General features: G+C 45.4%; 1 pseudogene; it reads left to right on the forward strand.

Moving 5' to 3' along the window:
• Positions 1-3,727: 3,727 nt before the first annotated feature.
• On the forward strand, positions 3,728-5,648 carry LOC103719797 (zinc finger protein ZAT6 pseudogene; annotated as a pseudogene).
• The last annotated feature ends 9,021 nt before the right edge of the window (positions 5,649-14,669 follow it).

Raw genomic sequence — 14,669 nt, forward strand, 5'->3', positions numbered from 1 at the left:
CATCCTCAGTCTGAAGGTCTACCCCAGGGACCAGAGGCTCATTCAAATCCATCAGAAAGCATAGTTTCCTAATCTTTTGCTTTCCGTTCATTCGTCCAGCCATAATGATTTTCCGGCCATTGAAGCTATCTCAAGAATTCTCTCTCTCTCTCTCTCTCTTCCATAACTCAACAGGCAACTCATGCATGCATCCATCCTCATCCAAATAGCTGCCCTGCTGATAGGGTTTTTTGATCATATCTTCTTCAGAATGAAATTTGAAGACGAAGTGATCTCCACCCAAAGGAAAAACCTAATAAGTTTCCAACGCCCTTGAAGAGAGCTTACCGAAAAATCTAGACCCACTCATCTTCCCACAGTTCTTCCAATGAGTGCATAACGCCATTCCTCTCTAGCTTCCTTCAGTTCTTCCTTGGAGAACTTCACAACCCTATTAAAGTTTGCTCGAAGCTTTTCCACCTCCTCATCCGCAACCAGACTTTGTCGCTGGCCGTGCCAGGCGCCTCAAATTAAGCAACCGACGCCCATATAAGGTGTGACGCTCCCCCTTTCTCCTTGGGCTGATCTGCCTCCCCACCAGTTTTGAGAAGAATACCTTCTGATCCCTGCTCATTCTCTGTCTAAGGAACTGAATCACTATGCAAAGGAGCCTTACGTCCTTCTTGTCAAGACTCGAACTGGCAGCTCTCACAGCCTCCCTCGTCGCATGAATTAGAACTTCTTACGTCTCCCTTCTAGTCTCCGACGTCACCGTCTCCCTACTGCATATTTGTTAAGTGATGGTCCGGCCCAAGTTTAACGTGTTCGCATAATTTAGAAGATCACGCTGCAACTGTATTGGCCCATAATATTTTTTTAAATAATGTAATTTTTTTTTTGTTTGCATGATCTTATTAGAATAATTTTAAAAATCACATAGTAACTTGCATCACTCACAATATTTTTCTTTATTAGCGTAATTCTATATCAGGCTATTATATATATATATATATATATATATATATATATATATATATATATATATGGAGTTCGTACATGAATATATATAAGTACTCCTGAGATATAATAAATATAATAGAATAAAAAAATAAAATTATTTTTTTTTCTCTTGTTTTTTTCTTCTTCTACCTCTCCACCCGTTTTGAGAAGAATACCTTCTGATAAGGAACTGAATCACTATGCAAATTAAGGAGCCATACCTTTCTTGTCGAGACTCGAACTAGGAGCTCTCATAACCTCCCTCGTCGCATGAATCAGAACTTCTTACGTCTCCCTTGTCTCCAACATCATTGTCTCCCTACTGCATATTTATTAAGTGGTGGTCCGGCCCAAGTTTAACGGTGTTAGCATAATTCAGGATCACACTGCACTGTATCGACCCATAATATTTTTTTCAATTGTGTGATCTTTTTTTTTTTTTGTTTGCATAATCTTACTGAAGTGATTTTAGGAATCACGTAACAACTTGTATCACTCATAATATTTTTTTTTTGTTAGCATGATTCTATATCAGTCTATATTTTTTTTAATATATAGAGTCTATATACGACTATATATATAATTTCTGAGATATACCGATGTAATAGTATAGAAAAATAAAATTATTTTTTTTCTCTTTTTTTTTTTTTTCTTCTACCTCTCCACCAGTTTTGAGAAGAGTACCTTCTGATCAGGATCTGAATCACCATGCAAAGGAGCCATACCCTTCTTATATATCAAGACTCAAACTGGGTGCTCTTACAGTCTCCCTCGTCGCCTGAATCAGAACTTCCTATGTCTCCCTTCTCGTCGCCGGCGTCACCGTCACCCTACTCCATATTTGTTAATCAAGATAATGGTGGTCCAGCCCACGTTCAATGGTATCGGACCCTTGGCCGTGGACCATGACTACATGCAATGTTGGACTTGACTATCTTGGCAGCAACAAAGATGGAAGCTTCCACTAAACATATAGAAGTAGATACAAATCGTAGAGCAAATACAAATCGTAGAGCAAGATAGATGCCATCCAACCTAGTGAAAAAGCAATACTTAGCCACCAAAATAGTAGCATGGTGGTAAGGAGGCGATAATTCTCGAGTTGCTCAGGTTCGAAACGCACGGGCGTCCATTAAATTAGGGGACTGGATGCCCCACACCCGGATGGCTTGTTGGCGGTTATGCTTTCCTTCCACTTGTACCAAGATGGCGCTGGGGTGACGTACCCACACGTGAAGGCGATGAGCTCAGTGGAGTAAGCCCACGGGTCGGGCAAGACACGCGGAACCTGCGACCTATATGGAACATTCTTTCGTAAAAGGGAGGCCCAGTGGGGACTGCTATACGGATGGGGTGGTCCTCCCCCGCTACTACTTCGATCACTCTCACCTTAACAACAAATAAGCCGTAGCCATCCACTTACGAGTCTTATCTTTACATATATAATCAGATAGCAGTCGCACGTGTGATTCTTTTTCCAAAAAAGAGTCCGGACCGTTTATCTCACATGAAGCACTGTTAAAAGGCGGCTTCAACCTAAGAAGACCACGAGGCGAATAAGAACGAGAAGGTTCTTATGAAGAAACAAAGAGAATAAAACAATGTAAAAAATACAAGGTGGTGTGATCCACAACGTCACAGTTTTCCGAAAAGAAATCTCCAAGCCGATCAACTCATCTACTTTGGCGCCCATTTGACTTACAGAAAATTTTTTCTATCGCTAACCATATTTGGTTAATAAAAGAAATTAGCATATTTTAGAATAATTTATATTTTGAGCATTTATTTTTTAAAAAAATTATGTAAAATACCTATTATATTTCTAATAAAGAAAAAGATCTTATCTCATTCTATCTAAAGACCTTATCTCATTCTTTCTAAAAATCTTATCTCATTCTATCCCAATTCTCAGCCAGTAACTTTTTCATATTCTATATGAATTTTTTTCGTAAAATGTAACATTTTTATTACCATGAAAAAATTGTTCTTTCATCTCTTCTTCGAAAACTCTAACTAGACATGAGACATTCTTTATTTTCATATTCAGTATATCTTCCCCACACCTCTTCCTTCATGTTTAGGCCCACTGAAGATAGCTGGGGTTGAATATTTTTTTTCCTTTATTTTAAACAGTGCTAGATCTCAGATTATGGATCAACAAAAAAATTATGCCTATATGTATATGTAATTCTCTTTAGTGTCAACTCTTTAGACTATTTAAACTTTTATCTGTTTCTCTAATCCAATCTAAAATCTCTTTCTAGTGCGACTAGTGAGCAGAGGAGATGTGGTAAGCAATGACCAGCAACCTATTAGTGCCCCGACAAAATCTATTACAAATGTGGATTCCTAGGTTTTTCTCAAACACACCTTTTCATTCAATAAACTTAAAATATGTTTAATCTAATAAAATTAAGTAAGGCCTTGCCCTCCTCTAATCTTGTTTGACCATAAATTTTGGACGGTGCATAATTTGTGCCAGAAGATGAATGACAGTCAAATAAGAAGATCTTATAAGTTATATATAATGCATCTTGTTTGATGTCTAATTATTTTCTAGTAATGGCATCAAATGCCATACAGTATTCTATGGTGTTTTTTTTTGTTTGTTTTTTTGGTGAAGATTTGGAACAACGTACGAAGAGCTGAGCCAACTTTGAACATTTTTCCACGTTGTAGTGCTTAGCCCCCACATTTTGACCGCTAACGTCACACATGACACCCTCTTATCTTTTAAGTATATGCGAACTTTCGCCGCCCCTCGCCTTGCTCCAGAAGCCTCCTACTGCTTCTAGTCTTCATCCCACGTTGCTCCACTGACCCTTTTCTCTCCTGGAATCCTTCTATATAACGCCCAAGTCTCGCACCGCGCTCTAAAAAACGAGCGCCTTCCATAGCTTAAAACCCATGGCCCTCCAAGCTCTTCTGGATTCCACCACAGAGGCCTTGCCATGGGCGATGGGGGACCGCTCCAAGCGCCGCCGCTCCTCTGCTCTCCGGACCGAGGAAGAATATCTCGCTCTTTGTCTCCTCATGTTTGCGCGAGGCAACGACCGCCAGCAGCAACCGTTGCCTCTTCCTCCGCCGCCGAAGCCTTCTTACAAGTGCTCTGTCTGCGGCAAGGCGTTCCCTTCGTACCAGGCGCTCGGTGGGCACAAGTCCAGCCACCGGCGGCCTACCGGGCTCGAAGACGTGCGTCTCTTCTCCTCGTTCACCGGCAACGGGCCGGTGTCATCGGGTGGGTCTGGCGGCGCCTCGGAGGGTGGCAGGGCTCACCGGTGCTCTGTTTGCTTTAGGAGTTTCGCGACGGGGCAGGCGCTGGGTGGGCACAAGCGGTGCCACTACTGGGAGGGTTGGTCGAGCTCGGGTGTCGCTGTGAGAGATTTTGATCTGAACCTGCCGCCGTCACCGGAGTTTGGGGTGGAGCGGTGGGGAGTGGGTGAGGAGGAGGAGGAGGAGGTGCAGAGCCCTCTGACCGCCAAGAAGCTAAGGCTTTTGATTCCAGCCTAAAATTTCTTTCTCTGTTTTTTCCATCGTAGAAAGCATTGCTTTTGGGGATTGTGTTGTTGTTCTTAGCATCGTTGGGAGGAATATTTGTTCATTTTTTTTGGGGAAAGTAAGCTGATGTTTTGCTTTGTTTGGAGTATTTATTGTTCTTAGCATCATGGGAAGGAAGATTTGTTCATTTTTTTTTGGGGAAACGAAACCACCAAAGTAGTTTTGCTTTACCTCCATCTCGTTTGGATGTTGATTTTTTATGATGTTAGGGTTTCACATCATCCATGTTCAATAAATATTTTATATTTTAAGTATATAAGATAAAGGATCTTGTTCGAAAGGTATTATCAAATTCAGTTGGGAAAATCATGAAGTTCCGTTTTTTCCTTAATTCATGATTTTACTAAACTTTGATAGATTTTGTTCATCTGTTTTTCCAAAAATAATAAATATTTTTTATTTGTTGTAGATAAATTAAATAATTACAAGTATGTTTTGAATCTGGTATATGGAAATGAGTGGGTCTAAAATCCTCATTGGATTATTTGATGGTCCTATGTAACAAGGAACACCGTATCATGATCGAGATGTATAAACATACAGAATCACATATAATGTACAAAAGTGGGACATTAAGAAGCTATACCTTCACATATTTCTTTCGTATATTTTGATGTATGATTCAACATCTTGTGTTATACAAACCATCAAATAGTCTAATGAGCATTCTATACAATTTTTTTTCTAAACATATTATATGTGGATCATCTCCACCTTTTATTCTCTTAGAAAACTAGCATAACTGCCGAGTTCTCAAAATTGTACTAGCAAACATTAATCTCTTCAACGAAACTAACCTATGTCTTTCTTTCCTAAGGTGATAATAATTTTGATGTAAGAATTTGACCACAAAAAAACAATATGACTACAAAGATAAGAGTTATAATAATTTTAAAAAAAGGCAAGTGAAAGAGGAAATTGCATCACTCTTTCGGATTGATTTTGATTTTATGTCTAGTTTTTGTTGATGAATATTTTGTTATTTAGCATTAATTTGGATGGCCACTCTATTCTTAAATCCTATGTGTACTAGATTTTATATGCTCCTGGTGGATACAACATAACAAACACTTAAAAGTATATTTGCAAAAGCCCAATAGGAGTACACTATTGCATCATGAATCAAATTGATTGAAGGTGTTTGAAATAGTAATCTATTTCTATGATCTAAATAGAGACTAATCATGTTTCTCTCTAAAGAAAAAGGTATTAATTTCTCTCCATTTCAAAATCAACAATGAAATATCCAAATTAAAAATTTATACTATTGATTAAGATTTGTACCACTACAATTGATTAGAAACTAAAAATCATGTAATTTGGCAGTCTCTAACCTATATATTAAGTGGATGCAAAAAATGAATGTTAAAATAATATGACACAAGATTTTACTGTGGTGCATGCATTACAATAGATTAATTTTTCAATCTATATATATTTTAATATGCATAACATAATCAATAAGGTGGATTCCCAATTTAAATACTTCATCATATATTTTAATACTTTAGTATAATAAAAACTATCCATTTATTTATGAACATGATGCATAAGTTAGATACCACCAAAATATGTGATTTTTAGCTTCTAGATGTCTACTATAGGCTAAATCATAATCAATAATATCGATATTTAATTTGAATGATCTATTATTGATTTTTAACTAATATCCAATAAGTCTTCATCAAATAATAGAAGTTTGACACTGATGATCCATTATTGGATATGATCTACTACCTCTAAATTACTTATACACCAAATATCGTGAGACTTGAAGACCACTAACATATACATTGAATAATAAAAAAAATAGATAGTTAAATAAATGAAACAATACATTTTTTTTGACTACTCGAAACAAAGGTTAGTCTTGATTATATGATTGGATTTGATACCAATGATCTTAGCTATAGGATGTGACCAACTACCATTGCTTACACATAACAAACAACATAACTTAGAGATCCCTAGCCTATGCATTAAGTTATCAAAGATGAACAATTTAAATAATAAAAGGATGCACATTTTTTGACTAGTCGATACGCAGGCTAAGGTCCAAATAAATAATTTTCATTTACAATAGTTTTGAACCTTATTTATTTGATTATCTTATATTTTTTAGTTTACATCTATTTAAATTTAATATAATTTAAGAACTCATAATCATATTTTATTAGTTCTTTTTATATGTCGATTATACTTATACGTGCCTCAATTGTTAGTATACATGAAAGCACATCCGTCCTAGAGTTGTTATTTGCGTGTATATCCTTAGATATCTTACTTTTTTTTCACATTTTTCGCCGTCATTGCTTGCTAGATGGTGTTTAAATCCTAACTACACTGGCATTCCATTAAAAATTAACTAGAATATGGCATATATGACACATATATTTCTTTTTTATTAAAAACAAATTTTATATAATAGATAACAAATATTAGAGGCAGAAAATATGAATCTTCAATACGTGCTCTAACCAACAACTGAGTTACCCTAGACAAAATAAAGAGAAATGGATAATATATACATGGAGAGGATTAAAATGGATGGTGAGATCAGCATTACCAGAAGAATCGGCATTATGTATATGAGTAGAATAGATATTTTAATTAAAATAACTTAAATGATCTCAACCTTCCACTCCTCCTTCCTCCCCTATATATTCTTTCATCTCCATAATCCCCTTCCGTCCAGCTCCTCGTCCTTCCCCTACCCCTCCCGCCGGGAAGAAGCGCAAACAAAATAGTATCTGCCCATGTGTGCCCGGAGAGCTTTGGCTTTTGGCTTCTTTTTAATGGCGAGTCGCAGCTTTCGACCACCTGCTCGGTGTGAAGCAAGTCCACTTCCAGCTCTCCCTCCGCCTCCATTGTCGCTCTCATTTGTGTTCTCTACCGTCATCAACCCCACATTCTCTATCTCCACAAGGCTCAGTATCCCAACCCCTGCCCTAGCTCCTTCCTAACTAATTTGCTGGACGTACCAACCACCGCGATAGCACCTTGTTGTCGCCAATATCATATGCTGCTCCTCCTTCGCTTTCGTCGTCTTCATCATCGAGCACCACTATTGGCGACAGCACCACCACCCGGCGCCCCCTGGTTTTTCCCTTCAACCATTTTTTTGGAATCTAGAGCCGGTGCAAGGCCGGGCCAGCGAACTGGACTTGGAGTAAATATAAATGGGAGTTTCCTCGAGAGCCCTCCAAGACTGACGTGGAAGGATATTAGTGGTCCGATCTACAGCTGAGCTGGCCGGTAGATTGGTTCTAAGGTATAATTTCTCCTGCGTTTGACTCGGTCTTGGTGATGTGGCGAATGAGATAGATTTGTTTTTTCCTAAGATATAATTTCTTGTGGGCGGCGGAGACTCACGTTCGGTGGTGTACGGCTGCTTTAAGGGCCGGCCAACTCAAGGATCTCGAATGAACTGCTTTGGCTCCTCAGTGTCCCCATCCGCCACGTCCTCCCTGCAGTATCTCTTCCCGGCCAACCACCTTTAACGTAACGTTGCAGTGGTTTTCAATTATTCTGACCCACGTTGCGTGACTAACCTGCTATTCAACATGTACCATGGCCCTACCTCCCTTGATGGTTATGCTTTTCTGGTCTTGGACGTGCAACCGCAATTGCTATTCAAATAATTTTTTATTTTATTATATTTTCTCTGGCGTCCATCCAAAATAATCTAAAAAGTTATAGGCTCCTACTGATGGAGTCGTCAGTCCCATAATTAAATTTTTTTTAAAAAAATAGATAATAGAATATGATATCTTTTTTCTTTTTTATTTTCAAAACATATTTTTTATCCATACATACTATGCAGCTAAATAAAATACATTAAACAAATTATTCATATAGCAAGCCAATACATATATTTAAGTAAATTGATATATAATTTCTAAAAAAAGGTGGTCGCTAGTATAGAGTATACGACCATATGATATATGCTTAGCAAATTAGTCATTTAGTAACCAAATACACACATCTAAGCAAGTTGATACATAGTTTCCAAAATATTATGTTTACTAGTATATACAACATGGTTGGTGATATACATTCGTCGACTTCCTGATACATATTGCAGGCTTATTTGATATACACCTAGCAGTGATCCAATATATAACTCTAAGTAAATTAATACATAGTTTCTAAAACATGCTTTTTACTAGTACATACTGTTGGGGGAAAAACCCCAAGTCATACCGCCACGGAGGCGCTCAGCCAAAGAGCGCCGACCAGGAGGATGCTCGGCCAAAGAATGCCGACCAGGAGGACGCTCGACTAAAGGGCGCAGACCAGAGAGAGAGCGCCAAGAGGCGCCCAATCAAAATAACCAAGTAGAGATGCTCGGATAGGAAGAGCCGACCAGCGGACGCCGACCAGAGAAGCGCTCAACTAGAAAGCGCTGACTAGAGACAGCGCCAAATAGAGGCGCTCGGCTAGAAGGTGTTCGCCCAAAGGGCGCCGACCAGGAGTACTCGAAGCAACCCCGCCACAGGGCGCCCCTCTGGGCGACCAGCTCGGCTCGACACCCTTGCCGAGCCGATGCCTTAACTAATACTCCTCCCCGCCAAGCTTTCTCGAAAGGTCCGGCGGCTATACACGCGACTCTACTATAGCCTGCCACTATCTCCAAGCCATCAAGGCATAAGATCTCTGCAGGTATTCGGCACGACCTACCATTAATGCATGAGACTCCCTCAAGTCTCCGATGCACCCAGTCATTTAATGAGCACGGCCCAAGACGATCTCCGGATCACTGAACCATCAGAGCGTATGGCTCTCCCTGACCGCCGGTTCATTCGGTAATAAATGCACTTACCATCCACGGACCCCAGGCCCATCACAGCCGGCGGTTCAACCACTCCAACAGGTCCGATCGACCGTGACAACTCCCTGATTCCGGTCCGATTCGGTTCCGTTCTCCACTACGCCATTAATGGGCCAAATCATGCCCAATTATTACAAAAGAGGACAAACCTCCTGTCACCTCCCAGGTAACAAAAATCCTTCTATAAAAGAAAACCTGGGGGGAAAAGGAGGGGGCCCCCCGGACAGAACCCTCCTGGACCGGGTGAAAAGAAGCAAACAGCACAGACACAATAGAGGATATCACCCTCTTCATCTCCTTCATCTTATCAAAATATTCCTGCTGTCTTCTCCATATACTCTCTTCCTTGCTCTCTCCACATATCTGCCCCCTCTGACTTAAGCATCGGAGGGCCGGCGCCGGGGAGCCCGGCCACCGGCTTTTTGCAGGACTTACACCCCTCCAGGAGGCCGTCACCAGTCGGCGCGCCGCCGACCACCGTCCCTGCAGCGAAGCTCCTCCTTCCCCGGCTTCGCGGTAGCCCCCGGGTCCAATTTCCAGCAACAGTTGGCGCTAGAGGAAGGGCCCGAGTTCGCTGCCATGAAGCTAAGAAGCAAAGGGACTTCCAACGCCTCTCGACGTCCTCCACCCAGTCCTGAGCATTCCGTCCGGAACTCACCACCTCCGGCTGAGTCAACCCCTCAAGTTCGGCCGGAGCAGTTTGATGCCCTGGTGCAACAAGTGCAAGCCTTGGCTACCACTGTCCAAAGCTTGCAACCCAGGGGCATCCCAACGGTACCGCCTCCTCCGGCTCCAGTCCAACCGGAGCCTCCTGCAAGCGGACTTCCCCTTCGAGGTCAGGACTCTCAAGTCCAGGCCTCCCTCTGGAGAGAGCACCCTGTCAGAGGCCATGGAGGCTGGCCACAACCTTCAGAAGCTGAGTCGGTTCCAGGGCAACCCGCACCCGAGCGAACCGCTGCAGCAATCCTCCAGAACGATGAACTCGACAGGAAGGTCGAGAAGCTGGAGCGCCAAATCCAGGCACTCCATGGCAGGAAATCGGGGCGTGATGGCGACTTTGAGCTTACTACGAAGTCGCCCTTCTCCCCGGAGATTGAAGATGAACCGGTTCCGTTACGGTTCAAGATGCCCCAGGTGGAGCCCTACAACGGCAAGGCCGATCCCCTTGACCACCTGGAGAGTTACCGGGTCTTAATGGCCCTACAAGGAACCTCGGAGGCCATGATGTGCAAAGCTTTCCCGGCGACACTCCGAGGACCAGCCCGGCTTTGGTTCACCGGGCTGAAGCCGAGTACTGTCTCTTCCTTTGAGCAGCTCGGCAGACAATTTGCTGGCAACTTTGCCGCTAGCCAGCCCCAGCGGCGGACATCCGACTCCCTCCTTGATATCAAACAAACGGAGGGAGAATCCTTCAAGGAGTACTTGGACCGGTTCACCGCCGCAACATGGAAGGTCCGGGAGCTTGACCAGTCAATCGCCATGTCGGCATTGAAGACTGGAGCCCGGTCCTACAGATTCCTCTTCTCGATCGAGAAGAATTTTTCCACGGACCTCACCGAAATGTTCGCTCGGGCGCGGAAGTATGCCAAGGCAGAAGAGGTCGTGGCAGTTAGGCGGGGTGGGACCGAGCAGAACCCCAAGAAAAGACGCCGCGAGGAGCGCGGCCGGCCCAGAAGCCCGTCTCCGCGACGAGCTAAGAATCCGCCCCGCCCGAAGAGTCCACCCCAGTTGAGAGGACCGCCGCAGCAGAGGTCACCACTCCGCCCGAGGTTCCCACTGCAGGCTCGTGCACCTGAAGGGAGGTATGAAAAGTATACTCCCCTCAATGCTCCTCGGGCTGAAATCCTCATGGAGATTGAGAGTCGGGATTGCATCCGGCTTCCACCTCCGAAGCCAGACACCAGAATCCGGCGTGATATCCGGAAGTATTGCCGTTTCCACCGGGATCACGGCCATGATACCGAGGATTGTTATCAGCTCCGAAATGAGATCGAAGCACTCATTCGCCGAGGGGCGCTCGATCGGTTTGTGCAAGGCCGGCGTGAAGGGAAGAAGCCAGCCGAAGGAGCAGCACAGCCTAAAGGTTCAAATGCCAACAGGCCCATCGCCGGTGTCATCAACACTATCCGAGGCGGGACCTCGGCTGGGGAAGCCTCAGGGGAAGAAGCCTCCTCAAAGCGCCCGCGCACCTCTGAAGCTATCTCCTTCTCAGATGATGATCTAGAGGGAGTCAAAACTCCCCATGATGATGCCGTGGTCATCTCCATTATCATAAATAAATTTGATGTAAAACGCATCCTGGTTGATAATGGAAGCTCGGCGAATGTTTTGTATTTTGGTGCTTATTGTAAAATGGGGATGACAAAAGAACAGCTGCGGAGGATGAATGCTCCGTTAGTTGGATTTACTGGGGATTCAGTCCCAGTAGAGGACGAGATCGACCTTCTGGTCACAGCCGGACTCGCCCCTCGTGAAAGTACCGTGGGTATGAGCTTCCTTGTAATACGCCTGCCCTCGGTTTACAATGCCATCCTCGGAAGACCAGGACTCAACGCCCTCCGAGCAGTGGTCTCAACTCACCACCTGCTGATGCGATTCCCTACCAGCCAGGGAGTCGGTGAAGTCCGAGGGGACCAAATGGTGGCAAGGCGATGCTACCTAGCGACCCACGAGGCAAGACGACCAGCCGAGGTGCCTGCCCCAACGACTGACCAGCCCTCAACTGAAGTTATGGAGGCACGGGTCAACCCCCAGAAAGAGCGGGTAGAGCCTGGTGAGTCGTTAATTCAAGTTCCCTTATGAGAGAACTTTCCCGAGCTAACCGTGCAGGTCGGCTCTGGCCTTGGCGAACACGAGAGGAGTCGCCTCGTCAACTTCCTACGGGACAATATGGATGTCTTCGCATGGTCGCCTGCAGACATGCCGGGGATAGATCCGAAGGTCATGGTCCACCGGCTTCAGGTGAAGCCGACCTGCAAGCCCGTGCGACAAAAGAAACGAAGCGCCGCCCCTGAACGACAACGAGCAGCAGCCGAGGAGGTCGGCAAGCTCCTTGAAGCCGGCTTCATCCGGGAGATATCCTACCCGGAATGGCTCGCCAATGTGGTCCTCGTCAAGAAAGCTAGCGGGAAGTGGCGTATGTGCGTGGACTACACCGACCTGAATAAAGCCTGCCCGAAGGACAGCTTTCCACTTCCCAGCATCGACCAGCTCGTGGACTCCACCTCGGGTCACGAGCTGCTGGCATTCATGGACGCCTTTTCCGGATACAACCAGATCCGCATGGCGCCAGAAGATGAGGAAAAGACAGCCTTCATCACCGACGGGGGAACCTACTGCTACAAAGTGATGCCGTTCGGTCTAAAAAATGCCGGGGCAACTTATCAAAGGCTGGTCAGCCGGATCTTCAAAGACCAAATAGGCCGAAACATGGAGGTCTACGTGGATGACATGCTGGTGAAAAGCAAGACGGCGCAAGACCACATAGCCGACCTCAATGAAGCATTCTCCACACTCCGAAAGTACCAGATGAAGCTCAACCCAGCTAAGTGTGCATTCGGGGTCACCTCCGGCAAATTCCTCGGCTTCATCATTACACAACGAGGAATTGAGGCCAATCCAGAGAAGATCCGAGCCCTCCAAGGGATGACGCCTCCCAGGACGGTCAAGGAGGTACAGCGGCTCACGGGCTGAGTGGCAGCCCTCGGAAGATTTATCTCCCGCTCGGCCGAGCGCTGCCTTCCATTCTTTGCGGCCCTCAAGAAGCCGAAGAACTTTTTGTGGTCGGACGAGTGCCGGCAATCTTTTGAAGAGCTTAAGCACCTGCTGGCTTCCCCTCCTCTGCTCACGAAGCCTCAACAGGGTGAGCTCCTCTACTTGTATCTAACTGTCTCCCCTGTAGCAGTAAGCTCGGTCCTGGTCCGAGAGGAGGGAAAACTCCAGAAACCAGTGTATTACACCAGCCGGGTCTTAAGGGACGCTGAGACCCGATACTCCAAGCTTGAGAAGACCGCCTATGCTTTGGTCATCTCGGCTCGGAGGCTCCGACCCTACTTCCAAGCTCATACAGTGGCTGTGCTGACTGACCAGCCGGTCAAGCAGATCCTGCAGAGATCAGATCGTGCGGGTCGGATCACTAAATGGGCCATTGAGCTCGGGGAATTCGACATCGAGTACCGGCCCAGACCGGCGATCAAAGCACAAGCACTCGCAGACTTTATAGTCGAGTGCACCATACCGGATGAGGTCGAGCCTGAACCTGAGCCACCGCTGGAGCAGACCTCAAGTTTGACATGGACTCTACATGTCGATGGCTCTTCAAACTCGGGGGGTAGCGGAGCAGGATTTATTCTCACCAGCCCGGAGGGGGTGGTCGCCGAGCAGGCCCTGCGCCTCGAGTTCCCTGCTTCCAATAACATGGCGGAGTATGAAGCGCTCGTCGCCGGGCTTAAGCTAGCCAAAGAGCTAGGAGTGAAGGACTTGAAGGCCTTCAGTGATTCTCAGCTCGTCGTCAACCAAATTGTGGGCGACTTCGAAGCCAGAGACCCGACCATGCAGAGGTATCTCCAGAAGGTACGGGATCTCGCCTCGATCTTGGACTCTTTCCACATTCAACATATCGCCAGGTCGGAGAATCTCAGGGCCGACCAGCTATCAAAGCTGGCGTCCTCTCGCATGAGCGAGCTTCCCAAAGAGGCAGTACTGGAATATCTCCAAAAGCCCAGCACAGACGAGCCCGAGCAGACCCTCTGCACCGAGCTCGAGCCAAGCTGGATGGATGAACTCATCAGCTATCTGCAAGACGAAACCCTCCCCGATGATGAACAAGAGGCCCGCCGAATCAAGCGCCTCGCCACCCGGTACATACTATACGAGGGAAAGCTCTATCGGAGATCCTTCACCTCTTCCCTCCTCAGATGCCTTCGCCCAACGGAAGCTAATTATGCCCTGCGCGAAGTCCACGAAGGGATTTGTGGAAACCACCTGGGAGGGCGAGCATTGGCCCATAAAATTCTGCGCCAAGGATATTATTGGCCGACACTCCAGAAGGATGCTATGGATTTCGTCCAAAGATGTGACCGGTGCCAAAGGAACGCCAATGTTCAGCGCCGGCCCTCGGCTCCTTTGACTTCTATCAGCTCCCCTTGGCCTTTTGCCCAGTGGGGAATTGACATCCTCGGGCCATTTCCACTGGCCACTGGGCAAAGAAAGTTTCTGGTCGTCTCCATCGACTATTTCACAAAGTGGGTGGAAGCTGAGCCCCTCGCCCGGATCACCGAGCAGAAGATGCGGGATTTCGTCT

This window comes from Phoenix dactylifera, chromosome 15, assembly GCF_051530095.1.
Source record: "Phoenix dactylifera cultivar Ajwa chromosome 15, Ajwa_hap1_PhDact_Kaust_v1.1, whole genome shotgun sequence".
Lineage (NCBI taxonomy): Eukaryota > Viridiplantae > Streptophyta > Magnoliopsida > Arecales > Arecaceae > Phoenix > Phoenix dactylifera.